Source organism: Nanorana parkeri, unplaced genomic scaffold (assembly GCF_000935625.1).
Source record: "Nanorana parkeri isolate BGI_ZX_2015 unplaced genomic scaffold, ASM93562v1 scaffold562, whole genome shotgun sequence".
Taxonomy (NCBI): domain Eukaryota; kingdom Metazoa; phylum Chordata; class Amphibia; order Anura; family Dicroglossidae; genus Nanorana; species Nanorana parkeri.
Window position 1 is genome coordinate 339,931 of NW_017306830.1, and position 14,272 is coordinate 354,202.

Below are 14,272 nucleotides of genomic sequence, written 5' to 3' on the forward strand. Positions count from 1 at the left end.
ATAGAGAACGGCAGACCTGCAGGGTGCATACAAGTAATCACTTGTACAAAACAAGCGGCAGCTTTCCCCCTGTACATTTAGCTCTGCTTGCCCAAAGCCGGGCTAAATATAGAAAACAACTACCCGCCCAGCACCCCGAACTGCATGTCACAGGCATCGGGCAATAGGAATTCCACACCCCTGCTGCCCTCCTATTCCCTGCTGCCCCGAGGCCGGGCCTTGGTTGGCCTTGTGGGAAATCCCGCCCTGCCTGCAGTTCTGATAGATGATTGTCCCTGGATGCAATCTCAGACATCCCAACTCTCCCGGATGTTCCTAGAGTCACCCGCTAAAAGATAGCGGCTCCCTGACACCAGCAAGAGAAACATTTTATCTTTCTGGGATACCTAGTGGTTCTACTTCCCCCGGCGATTCCCCTGCTCTGTTTTTTTTTTTTCTTTTTATTCTGGTTTGACAGCGGCCTCTGTCAGAATAATACATTTAAAAAACAACACCTCTCTGAAATGACTTATTTCAGGTTGGGATCCCTGTAAAAAGGAGATTGTCAGGTCTCAGGAAGTATTGTTGTTGTAGCTGATTGAGGTCATTTGGTATTCATATAATTATCTCCAAGGTAATAAATTCCCCCAATCACCGAGCAAGCTTCCTCACATCTCAGGAGCAACTATGGAAGGTGTGAGGGTCAAAAGTCAGAAATGAAGTCACTAAACCTGTTGTTCCATCTCACATTTTATTGTATAACAGTTACATTCCATACACAAGTGCAAATATGCACCAAAGGTATGTTCTACGCCCCAATGAAGAGATGTGTGAAATTTATATCTGCAGGCCAGAATAATGTCAGTCAAATCAGAGGTGCAGGTTGCATCACATTAATAAATAGGATTATCGAAGTATGCTCTTTAGGTCATTGTTCCTGAACAGACCAAGAAAGCGGAGCTGATACCAGGACCGGGTTCATTACTACTAAAGTAGAATTTGTTAAAGAGGAACTCCAGGCAAATAAAAAAAGTTACTTTTGCAATGGGGGTACCTCTGCACGGCAAGGGTTAAGTGCTCATTTTGTCTAGGGAACTCAAAGCTTACCTAATCCTCGGTCCTGCGCCAGTCAGCTCTCACCTATCTCTGCTTCGGTAGTGGAATGTCCCTCTGTGTCATCACTTCTAATGCAAGTCAATGGACCTGCATGAGACTTAATGGCATTAGTGATCCTTAGCCCACCGGAGCCCGGGAGAGAGGAGGCTGCGGGGAACGGTCTAGCAGACTGGAGTAAGCTGGGATCATGTCAGTAATCCTGCTTTATTCCGGCCCCTAGACCAAAATGAGCACCTTGCAGTTCGAGGGTAGCCCCACTGCAAGGGTATGTTTTTTTAATGTGCCCAGAGTTATTTTTTAAAGTTACATTACTGCAAACAGCTATATACACAGATGAAATACATAAGCCTGGATTCAGACCGGGGCGACAGTGTTTGGAGGTGTTTTCCAAGTAATTTTTTTTGTCATGTGACTCTTAGGCTGGGTTCCCACCTGGGCAGTCAAAATATGCGCGTATGACGGGCCGAGTGTTTTTACCGCGATTTGCGGTCCACGAAACGCGCGTTTGCGAGGGCTATCTGGCTGTATCCTAATGGATACACGCGGAAATACGCCCCAAAGAAGCTCCTGTACTCGCGTTCCTACGCGCTGAAATACGCCCAGGTGGGAACCATGCCCATAGGAAATAATGGGATTTCACCTGCTGGGCGTTTTACAGGGCGTCGATCAGCGCTGTAAAACGCCCAGGTGTGAACCAGGCCTTAGGGCTAGTTCACAGCAAGCGTGTTCCAGGAGCAGAGCAGAGCAGTTACAGACCTGATCAAAACTGCGTCCAATGTATTCCAATGGTATTTTGGGCTCTAGTTCACACCGCAGCGTTCCGTTCCAGAGCAGGTAAAAAAACAGCAGCAAGCCCTATTTCACCTGCTCTGGAACGCATGCAATACCCTGGAACGCCCTATAAGTCAATTTTAGGCTAAAAAAATGGCCGAGAACTCATCAAAAACGCGGCAAAACCCACTGCACTGCATGTGCAGAAACTCATGCAGATCTGGTCTGCATTTGGTGTGAACAAACCCTTAGTGTTAGGTGTTTTTGTATTGTCCAATAAGAAAAAATATTTGTGACATATAAATACCTCTGTTTTGAGCTGAAAACACAGCTGACAATGCGCAAAAAGCACGGTTACTGGTGCAACCCACTTAATTCCACAGGGAGCAAAAATGCTGAAATTTGCTCCTGTACTTTTTGGAGCGACTGTCATTTTGCTTCAGGCATCGCAGCGCTGAGGTGTGAAAGGGCATCTGAAAAGACAATGGAGTTTGGAATGTCTAGCTTACTAAACAAAAGTCTACGTGTGAATGGGGACTAAAGTAGGCCTAACACAGTGCAAATTTTGGCTGGTTCCTTTGTAAACAAATTTTGGCTGGTTCCTTTGTAAACAAATTGTGGCTGGTTCCTTTGTAAACACATTTTGGCTGGTTCCTTTGTAAACACATTTTGGCTGGTTCCTTTGTAAACACATTTTGACTGGTTCCTTTGTAAACACATTTTGGCTGGTTCCTTTGTAAACAAGTTTTGGCCGGTTCTTGATGAACTGGCTGTAATTCGCACAGTGGGTGCCCCTGTCAGCACCTTTCCGGCTGGCATCCCTCGATCAGCTGATCAAAGGAGCAGGTTGTGAAATTCTCGGCTGAACGAAGATGTAGCCAATTATTTGCACGCTCCGTTCAGGTATTCTGACAGCCGCTGTCAGAATACAATGCAGGAAAGCAGGGGATCCGTCCATCACGCACATAAGTATTGATGGAGGAATCTGTTATATTTTCTATGTTCAGCCCGCAGATTGAACGTGAAAATAATAACTGTGTATACCCGGCATTAGGGATTTGTATTTCTGTCCTTTATGTTTGCATGGCACTAGCACTCCTATATGGCACTGATGAATATATTAAATTCCTATACTTGTCAGGGCTGTGTGAACGGCATCCATCCGGCATACATATAAACCCCATAATATTTCTCTTCTGCTATAAAAAGCTTCTTTTTTGATAACGTTACATTTTAGAAGACCATACATCGCAAGAGCAGCTCTGCAGGATCCTGCTGCTCCTCTGCTGCTCAATCAGCAGGCTTGGGGTGAGTTAATGACCAAGCTTTGCTACTGCTGCACTAAAAGATCCAGAACCTAGCTGTGCTGCCAGCAGCACAGTCTAGGCTGCAATACTGGCTGCACAGAATTACGAATCCTTTGGCAGGTTGAACACTTCACATATATGTATTTCAACTGTGCATATAGCTCCTTCCCTGGCATTCAGCTGTGAAGTGGTGAGAACAATCTATAATACAAAACATGATTGGATTAAACACGTCTGATCATCTTTAGCAACTGATGGTAAGGACTGCAACACGCAACAGTGAATAGTACAACTCATCCAGATGGAGTATGTGTGCCTAGCCAATATAGAGTAATAATGTTCTGGATTAAGGATAGACAGGTAGCCCCATGCCATGTTCCTATCTTTGGATATCTTCATTCCAAATAACAGGATTATTTGCACATTAAGAAAAACCACCAACAGCTTTCAAACTCAGTTAACAGCTGGAAGACGGCCAGCCCATGATGGTGCTGAGGCCTTGCGGGTCCTGGTGGGATGACTCCGATGCTGTATTTAATATCTCGAGTGTTGCGTATGTTCCAGCAGAGATGTCACTCCTTAATAATGGGCTATCTTTCATCCCTACCACTATGTCTGACGTAGTTTTATTACAGGATGATTCTATTACACAGGAAATTGGATTTGAAAGGACATGGTATTAACTGCACCGTATGTCTAGCATCAAGAAGAGCAAAATATAGACGCGGATATGATCTTAGCATGTAGGGAAGAGTGACAGGTCCCCTAAAAGCCCTTTCTCCCTTCCACTGATACACATCTTTGTTGTAATGCCCCCTGTCCAAGCCATTGAACATACTCAATACATATGGGTATGGGGAAGGGGGCATGTGACTTTCTTCTTTTCCTCCCACAATGCAAAGCTCAGAGTCTAAGTAGCCAATCACCAGACACAAACACTGTCATGTCGTAGCCATACGTAACCTCTGACACAGTAAAAAGGGCTTTCAACTCCGGGATCCAGAAGGTAAAGTCTAACCAGGAAGCAAAGAGAAAGTATCGGCACAGGGTTGGCCATCATGGGAACCTGCCAATTACACCTGTTGACTTGTACAAATGCTGAACTGCTGGTAAAGATCTATTCACACCCAGGATTTCCACTCCTGCTTGAGAAAAAGGATTGTCTGCAGGGGGCGTAAGTTTAGAGTCCCTCAGTGTCCCGGTGTCCATTGTTTAAGCCCTGATGAAGGGGGATTCCTGATCCGTGAAACGCGTTGGCTGTGAATAGCCTCTTGTCACCATTTGTGATGTCAATGAAGGTCTTTTTTTGACTCTTTGAGACGATGGCTCTCTTTTTTACTCTTCAGCCACACCTATTGGTCTGGAGCACCACCATGGTATGGCCAGGCACCATCTCTTGAACATTTGTGGTCCTTTTGCATACCAATATTATGGCCAGCAGATCTTTAGTGTATAACCGGGAAACGCGTAGACTATGGTGTTGTATTTAGAAGATGATGTCATACTAAAAATATAGGTAAAAGATGCACGGTAAAGTGATATTAAGCAGTGGCGTCACAAGGGGGGTGCGGCCCGCACTCGGGTGACACCATTGGAGGGGTGACACCAAAATGACTGCCAGTCATTTTGGTGTCACCCCCTCTAAAAAGTTGGGCACTCGGTCATGGACCGAGAGCCCGACAGTGTCAGGAGAGAGGAGGGGACCTTACTGAGGTTGCTTGACTATGTTGTTGGTGCTAGAGGACTTGTGCTGACCATACCCTGTGAGAATCTTGGCTAAGTCCTGCTAACGTGGCCGAAATCTAAGCAGTGTGTGGCCATGTCAGCACTGCTCTGACTCACAAAAGTCGATTTTACAATAAATTTTTGTCAGTGGCGTCACAAGGGGCGTGCAGGTCCACACCGGGTGACAACATCAGAGGGGGTGACACCAAAACGACTGACAGTCATTTCGGTGTCACCCCCCTCTGAAAAGTTGGGTACTCGATCATGGACTGAGAACTCTACAGCTGCAGAATAGAGGAAGGGACCCACTCTGCCGGCGTCGATCACCACAATGGCCGACTACAGGCGTCAATTAGATGGTCGCACATGCGCAATGACGTCAAAAAGAGATGAACAGAGGTTTTGAATGGAAAGAGCTTGAAGTTTATTGATCCAACCTGCTCTCATGAACCAAACAATAGACTTGTAGACTTTAGCTGTATACTGAACAAGCATTAGGACAATAGTGCATGTACCTCCTGGTTCCCGCACCTGCACTCAACTTAAGAGTCAGTGCACCCAAAACTGATCATTTATATTCTAATGAAGAGTTAAAACCAACTGACAATTTCTTATAGCTCTCGAGGGTTGTGCAAGGACCAGAACTGTTCTGTTGTGTTTCGGACTGCCAATCACCCCCAACCCGTGCCTCGCTATTCACCACTGAAGACATCCATCTAATTTTGAGGATAGTAGAGAGGCAAGGCATGCAAGAGAAGGAAGGGCAACCCTGGCCATTAATAGGGTAGAATGTCCCTTGTTTTCAGAATTCTATGTCACTCTATGAAATATACCAACGTAGGGTGAAGGCAGTAATATCCTTTAGCACCCCAGGTGAAAAGGCCAAACAATGGCCCCCCTCCCCTCATGAGCTGTAAACTACCTTAGCAGCATAGGTTGCCTGTTCTGCTCAAACAATGAAGGCAGCCATCTCTTCTGCCTCTCCACCTCGGCCCAGTCCTGGGTGAAGGCACCAGTAGGCCCCTTGTTAACATCCCAGTGTCTGAGCCCACAAATAAACTTTTCAAAAAAGTAATTACATAATTTTAGGGTCCCACCTAGTTCAGATTGTTTTTTTTTACGTAATAATAGTTCAGATTGTGATGACTGATTCCCACCAAAGCTGATCTTCTTGCTGCTGATGTTATCACGTTCATTGCAGAAAAAGTGACCATCACTGAACCTGGTCCACCTAGGCAGAAACCAGGTGGATCCCGATCCTTAAAAAGAAACTCCAGTTATTTAAAAAATGAATCCTTGCAGTAGGGCTAGGCCCGCCCCCCTGCACTGCAAGGGTTGACTGCTCGTTTTTCGGTGTAAGGCTGCCCATACATTGTTAGAATTTTGGCCTATTTCTGGCAGGGCCACAAATGTTTGGACAAACAGTGATTGGAGCCTTTGGGATTGATGTACATTGCTTCTCAAGTCACTATATACAGTATAACAATGTAGCTGCTGCTTCGGTAATCCAGTAAATATATTATTTCAAATTGCATTTCCGATTTGTATCTTTGCTCTCTAGTACTGTAGAGCTGTTCTGTGGAAACCCAAGGTGGGAACATTGAAAAAAACAATGCAATTTTTCTGTGTAGCAACATTTAGTTACTATAGCCCCATTTCCCCGTAGTTTTCATATTTCACTTTTCAGATAAAGGTTACAGAACAAGCACACATCCTGTACGTACTGCATATGCGGTAGAAAATGTTTTTGCTTTATTTAGACTTGTACGGTTGTAAAAATCTGTTTAGCCTCATCCATACAAGCTGCTCATATTCTGCATGTGTCTGAATTGTCAGCAGATGGAGTGACCGCAGTCTGTAGCCTAACAATTCCTTCTGTAGACAATGTAATATTATAGTGGGCGCGGATCCATTAAAGCAGACATAAGGTGTGAAAACAGGAGCTAAGGCAAAAATGTATAAATCAGATCCACAGCAAATTAAAAGGGGTGCTAAGAAAAATAAAGTAGGATTCGTGCAGAGCTTCTAATAAAAAGTAAAGTAAGTGCTAAGAAAAGTAAAGAAGGCATTAAAGAAAGTAAAGTAGGTGTCAAGGAATGAACTCCGGGCACAAAAACTTTCCAATAGGCCCCATTCATACCAGATGCGTTGGCATCCGTTTTTCAACGGATGCCAACGCAAGGCCAAAACACACCAGTGCGTTGCATTGCATTGTGCTGCCCTCTACTGAAAAAAAAAGTAGAGCAGGCTCTACATTTTTTTAGCAGAAGGCAACAGACTGGTGTGAGCTGCTAATGCATGTCAACACAAAGCAGAACCAATTCCTTATATAGCTAAGTGTAAAAATCAAACAAAAAAAACAACCCCCCCAAAAAAACGCAACGTAACACAATGCAATGGATGTCAATGAACTATGCAAACTCAAGGCAACTCGAGTTTTTGGCTCCGATTCGGCTGTGAATGCATCCTTAAACATATTCCTCAATAGCCATGAAGGATATAAATCCACTTTGTGTGCACCAAATGTCTTTGCAAGCCCCGTTATAACCTTGTAAAAATATCAGTGACATCATCATCGTGCTAGGCTATGCAGAGAGCAGAGCGGTGGGAGGGGCCCTAACGAGCTCCACCCACTACAGGCTGCCTGCAGAAAACTACAGGAGGGGGCGGAGACAAGACCAATCACCCTGCACAAGGAGAGAGAGCAGCAGTGACCGGTCTTTAGTACAGGAAGTTTCTGTACAAAGGCAAAGTTTTACAATGAATTACTGTACAGATTTGGAAAAATACAAACGACACAAAGAATGAAATAATACAAGAGGCATTTGTATTCTTAAGACTATATTTGCTTATCTTGAAGTTCAGCTTTAAGAACAGTGAAGTAGGCACTAAGAACAGTAAAGTAGGCACTAAATTGGAAACTAAGAACAGTAAAGTAGGAGCTAAACCGGACCCTGATATCAGCATTTATGGCCCTTGTGTACGGGAAATCCTGTGCACATTACAGTTCCCATGCATGCTCATAAACCTGTGCTCCGGGTCAAATGCAAATGTGTGCTGTCACGCACATATGTGCGCACGCGTGCGCAAGGGAAGGTGCATGGAATACGCATGGAATGCAGGCCAGTGGGACGATGCATAGGGAGTGTCACCAGATAAGCATATATAAACAGGCATGTTTGACTCCCTCATGGTCGATTGATCTTCAGCTAGTCTTGTTCCCTGTGCTCTGAAGTCCTGCTTGTTTCCTGCTCCTGACCCGACTCCCCACTGACTCCTCCTCGCTGTCTGACCTCTGATCTCCGGCTTCTGACTTCGTCTTGTGACCCTGGCACTACTCCTGGTTTCTGATTTGGTCATTTGCTGCCCGGCTGGCTTGACCCTTGCATGTAGCCCAGACCGTGCTTCTGCCTGCTGTTCCTTCTTGACTCCACCTGGCATATGGACTGTTCCTGTTCTGGCACCAGTGCTACTCTGTGCCCACATATTCCCTGTTACCACCTCCAGGGGTGTTGGACAAGAGATGTCAGGGACGCCTCCTCCTCCATTTGGTCTCCATCATGGTACGTGACAGTACACCTTGTGTATTGTCGGGGAACTAAGAAACCAGACAGAAACTTAAAGTGCAGGTTAAAAAATAAAAGTAGTCCATGGCAAAAAACAATGGAGAAAGTCCAGGACGTCGTCAGTGCCATGCCACTGGTCATGTGCCAAAGCGTGTGGTCAGCCGAACCAGGTCTGTCAACACTGAGTGCAGAATGAACATAAACAATAGCCGGAGTCAGAAACCAGGGGAAGAGGCCATTTATGTAAAAATGGAGAAGCCAAGCTTGACTAGAAATGGGGGGGGTGAGACATCTATTGTCTGCCACATACAATGCTCTTTTAATACTTCTCTCTGGGCAGGTTAATAAGAGCTCCTAGACCCCAATCATGCAAATGCAATCAGCACCCCTAGTTGTGACAGATTATGTGGATTGGAGTGACATCCACCATATTTATTCCCAGATAATTGTTCGTGCAAGTCATTCTGAATTGAGAAAGCTGGTCGGATGTCTAGTGAAACGTCTTCAAGAAAAATACAGCAAGCCCAGTTGCCTTGACTTATTTTTTACAGATAACACAACCATAGCCAGGACATTTAGTTTGCAACTAAGAAAATCCCATTTCAATTTGGGCTTCATTATGAAAAACCAAAGTAGACAAGCCATGGAAAATGAAGATACCAATCATCTGATCAATGGTGTGCTATGAATTCTCCAGCCTGTTTTTGACAGGAGACCAGGAAGCTTGGTCGTCAAGTCCTAATTTAATACATAGCCATGGTTACCCTATGGGGTGCCACATGCCCATCGCAACAGAAGAAGAAGCTTCAAGATGCATTTATATTGTAAAGATTTCTAGATTTGGTTTCTTATACTCCCATGCTGAGATAAGAGAGAAAATCTTCTTTTCTCAGAGTTTCAGTAATTGGGTCAGACTGAGAGATCATTTCTTATTACAATGTATCAAGAGCAAAAAGAGAAAAATATATATATACCGGAGACATCAGAACATTACTGCTAAGTGTAACTACAAGACTTGGAAATGTATCCACCTCGTGTACTTTGTTTCACCAGTAATGTCATATTCACATTTACTGTTTTGATTTATTATAGAAGGTAATCAGTTCTTTTTTTTCTTCCTTCTTTATTCCTCCTTAAAGGCGAACTATTGGGTCAGTGTTTTCCCCATAGTTCTCCTTAGGGTAACGGGAGGACACAAACTAGCGTCCTCTCGTTACCCTAAGCTCAGTATACCGCCAGCTGCTGCTCGCGGTATACTGAGACGCCGCAGCCGGAGCGGATCCCGACTTAGACGATGGGATCCGCCCAGCTGCGTGAGTGACAGCTGGCTCTGCCTATCTAGAGGCAGAGCCAGCTGCACCCGCCCCCTCCCGTTCCGCCAGTCAGCGCTGGCAGATCGGAGAGGGGAATCCAGACCCTCCCCCTGTCACGGCAGAGAGCCGTGACAGGATCGAGAGGTGAGCGAACCCGGGATGTGTTCGCTCACCTCCCGATCTACTGAGCCGACATGTGAAAGTCTCATTGTCACAGGTCGGCTAGAACTATGAGGTGAGTGAAAAGCACTCACCTCATAGTTCTCCTTTAACTTTATTTAACCTTAACTTTATTTACTCCTTCATTGTCTTTCCCCTTCCATTCTGTCTATTCCCAATTCATTCACCCATTTTCTCCTCCTCTCCTCTTTGCATTATCTCTCCCAATTCTCCCCATTCTCTCCTCCTCTTCTTCTCCCTCATTTTACTCCTCTGGACATTTTCTCTCCCACCTCCAAATTACCCCCACTGGAAATTCCCTGTCGGCATCATCACACCTCCTCTCTGTTATTAGATATGAGCGATTCCTTTTGTTCCGAGTAGAAATTTGAATTAATTTTGAGAAATTCAGACATTCGGATGCATACAAATTTCCGAATAAAAAAATAACGAATCAGAACGTATCCGAAAATTTCCGCATTTTGTTCCGATTGTTATTCAGAATTAATTCAGCTTCTTAAAAGTTAAAGTAAAAAAACAGTGGAGTCCCCTCCCCAATTCACACCAGACCCTTCCAACGCCCCCCCAAAAAAGGAAAGAGGGGGCGGGGACAAGCATGCGGCCCCCCCTTCTTGCACCATACCAAGCCTCATATACTCGGCATGGGACAGGTGCTTTGCCGGGGGGCCCTCAGAAAAGTACCTTGTCCTCATGTCGATGAGGACAAGGGCCTCTTCCCCAGAACCCTGACCTGGTTGTTGAGGGGCTGGGGGGAAGGGGCTTATCTGCATCTGGGTGCCCCCTTTCATAAAGGGGGCACCCGGATGCCACCCCCCTCGTGAAGGGGGGTAGTAAGGGGTAGTTGTTACCCCTACTCATTCACCAAACAGTAAATAAACATATAACACTGTATACAAAGTCGTTTAGTAAAAGAAAAAAAAATGTCCATCAATGCAATCCAAAGGTCAATCTTGTTTGTCCAGTGATGTAGATCCTTGTCAATCACGATGGACGATGGCCGCCGACTCGCTGAGAAAAAAAAATACCCAGACAACCGACATCCCAACCTGAAAAAAAAAATTATAGGGAGGTGCCTTTCTCATTTCAATGAGCTATTCATTCTCATGCTGTCTGTTGGTGTGGTCAGAAAAAATAGTGCATGCAGCATTTCCTCTGACCACACCGAACCGGAACACAGGCATTGATGTGCCGCGTATTCCAGTGCGGGCAATCGCACTGCGGCAGGTGGGCAAGGCTGTGGTGCCGTTGACTTCAATGCACCGCCACGCCCCCTCCCGCCCCAAAACAAAGTGAGATGGCAGGGATGCGATCCAGTGCATTCCGGCACCGAATCGGACCGGTTATGGAGATTAAACCTCAGCTTTAAAGCAATGCTGTAAAAGAAAAGGAATAACACTTACCTGTCCTTCCGCTCATCCCTCCAATCTCCACTTTATTGCAGAGCTATGTTGGCTGAAAAATATTCAGCATGCAACACTTCTGCTATGTCAGATGTCTGCGTCCACCGCTTCATCGCTGTGGCTTCAGCCACTATGTCCCTGATGTGTACCAAAGATACAGCTGCACACCTCCCACAATGGAATGCCTGGCTCTTAAGCACCCTATTGCCAGGCGTAATAGTCAACCACATGGGGGCGTGTCAAGCCCTACCCAAATGCTGACTTTTAGAAAGTCAGTAACTGCCTGGTATATTGGGGACTGCAACAAATGGTTACGTAAGAGCTGTTAAGGCAGAAAGGAACAAGCACCTTAGTCTACTTACTTTATAAGGCCATTGTCAGGTTGCGTTTTATAAACTGACTACAGGTTTACTTTAAAGTTCTAAGGTCCGAGCATATCCTCTGCTGTTATAACATGAGCATTGTAATAGAAATACGTACTAGAGTTGTTTCTGATAATGCAATCCAAGCTTACTTGAACAAAATCCCTTATGTAGTGAGTGCTGCCTTCCGTCTGCCCATTACTTCCATCATCTTCCTGGATTTCCAGTGTGCTTTGTGTCTCTTCCCCTGCTGCTTGATGTGATGCAATTTCCATTTCTCAAGACTACATATCCCATCATGCATTGCTTTCTGCAAGCAATGATAATGTTACATTGTTCAGACACTAGGTTGTAGTTCTGAAGGCAGGCTCTGTGAAAGTGGTCACACCAGGAAGTGCATATTCACAGGGCTGAGTGAAACTGTGTCTGTGTCTTGAGGAAGTCCATCCTATGGGCATCATCAATAAGTACGTTTACAAACTTCTAGATGGATCTGGTTATTATTAGGAGAGGGATAGAACTTATGGAAATTCAATATAGAAATACATAAGTTTGTAGTTTTTGACCATAGATCCCCTCTCATGTATAATCAGAGGGTTTTTTGTTTTGTCAGTTTTTGTTGTAACTCAAAAAAAACTTCCCGTTCTCACTTCTTCTTATTATTATTAGCACAATGTCTTTGTCTTTTCTGAGGTTGTACTTTGTACAATGTGGCCACTAAAACTGCAAGACCAGCTTTCAGCATGTGTTGTGTCAGAGTCTTATCATTTTTTTTTTTAACAAAAAAGGTTGGTGGTCAGTGGGAAGAATGTCCCTTACATTAGTGGTCAGTGGGAAGAATGTCCCTTACATTGGTGGTCAGTGGGAAGAATGTCCCTTACATTGGTGGTCAGTGAGAAGATGTCCCTTACATTGGTGATCAGTGGGAAGAATGCCCCTTACATTGGTGGTCAGAAGAATGTCCCTTACATTGGTGGTTAGAGGGAAGAATGCCCCTTACATTGGTGGTCAGTGAGAAGAATGTCCCTTACATTTCTGGTCATTGAGAAGTATGCCCCTTACATTGGTGGTCAGTGGGAAGAATATTCCATACATTGGGGGTCAGTCAGTGCCTCAGTACTGCTCTCAAAGCAGTCGGCTGGTTCTTGGGAGGGGTTATGAAAATATCAAAATGCCATGATGGGTGGATGTCAGTCTGGAGAAGGGGGTGTACCTAAGCAGACTGCAATTGCATGCAGATGCAGACCGTCCCAGGTAATGCCCCAAAGTGATGCTGAATCTTTATGATTGAAAGAACTGAAATGCAATAAATGAAATGGGTGGGCCACGGTGAGTCAGGATGAAGAAGAAAGAGCTAGATGAGGCTGAATGTCATCTAGCCAAGTAATGAGGGGCTCTAGCTGACTTGCTGCAGCTTCTAATGCACATTGTGGGAAAGCATACGGGGTTCAGTGAAATCAAACTAAACCATTTCAGTCCAAGAGAGGAGTCGCTAGAAGACTAAAGAGAAGGCGGGGGAGTACAGCTTTAATAAAATTAATTTTAGAGGAGTCCTGGTCACATGATACCCTGATCAGCTGACAATATTTTCTCAAGTCGGCAGACATCTATGTACATGGTGGTCAGTGGGAAGAATGTCCCTTACATTGGTGGTCAGTGGGAAGAATGTCCCTTACATTGGTGGTCAGTGGGAAGAATGCCCCTTACATTGGTGGTCAGTGGGAAGAAAGGCCCTTACATTGGTGGTCAGTGGGAAGAAAGGCCCTTACATTGGTGGTCAGTGGGAAGAATGTTCCTTACATTGGTGGTCAGTGGGAAGAATGCCCCTTACATTGGTGGTCAGTGGGGAGAATGCCCATTACATTGGTGGTCAGTGGGAAGAAAGGCCCTTACATTGGTGGTCAGTGGGAAAAATGTCCCTTACATTGGTGATCAGTGGGAAGAATGCTCCTTACATTGGTGGTCAGAAGAATGTCCCTTACATTGGTAGTCAGTGGGAAGAATGCCCCTTACATTGGTGGGCAGTGAGAAGAATGTCCCTTACATTGGTGATCAGTGGGAAGAATGCCCCTTACATTGGTGGTCAGTGGGAAGAATGTCCCTTACATTGGTGGTCAGTGAGAAGATGTCCCTTACATTGGTGATCAGTGGGAAGAATGCCCCTTACATTGGTGGTCAGAAGAATGTCCCTTACATTGGTGGTTAGAGGGAAGAATGCCCCTTACATTGGTGGTCAGTGAGAAGAATGTCCCTTACATTTCTGGTCATTGAGAAGTATGCCCCTTACATTGGTGGTCAGTGGGAAGAATATTCCATACATTGGGGGTCAGTCAGTGCCTCAGTACTGCTCTCAAAGCAGTCGGCTGGTTCTTGGGAGGGGTTATGAAAATATCAAAATGCCATGATGGGTGGATGTCAGTCTGGAGAAGGGGGTGTACCTAAGCAGACTGCAATTGCATGCAGATGCAGACCGTCCCAGGTAATGCCCCAAAGTGATGCTGAATCTTTATGATTGAAAGAACTGAAATGCAATAAATGAAATGGGTGGGCCAC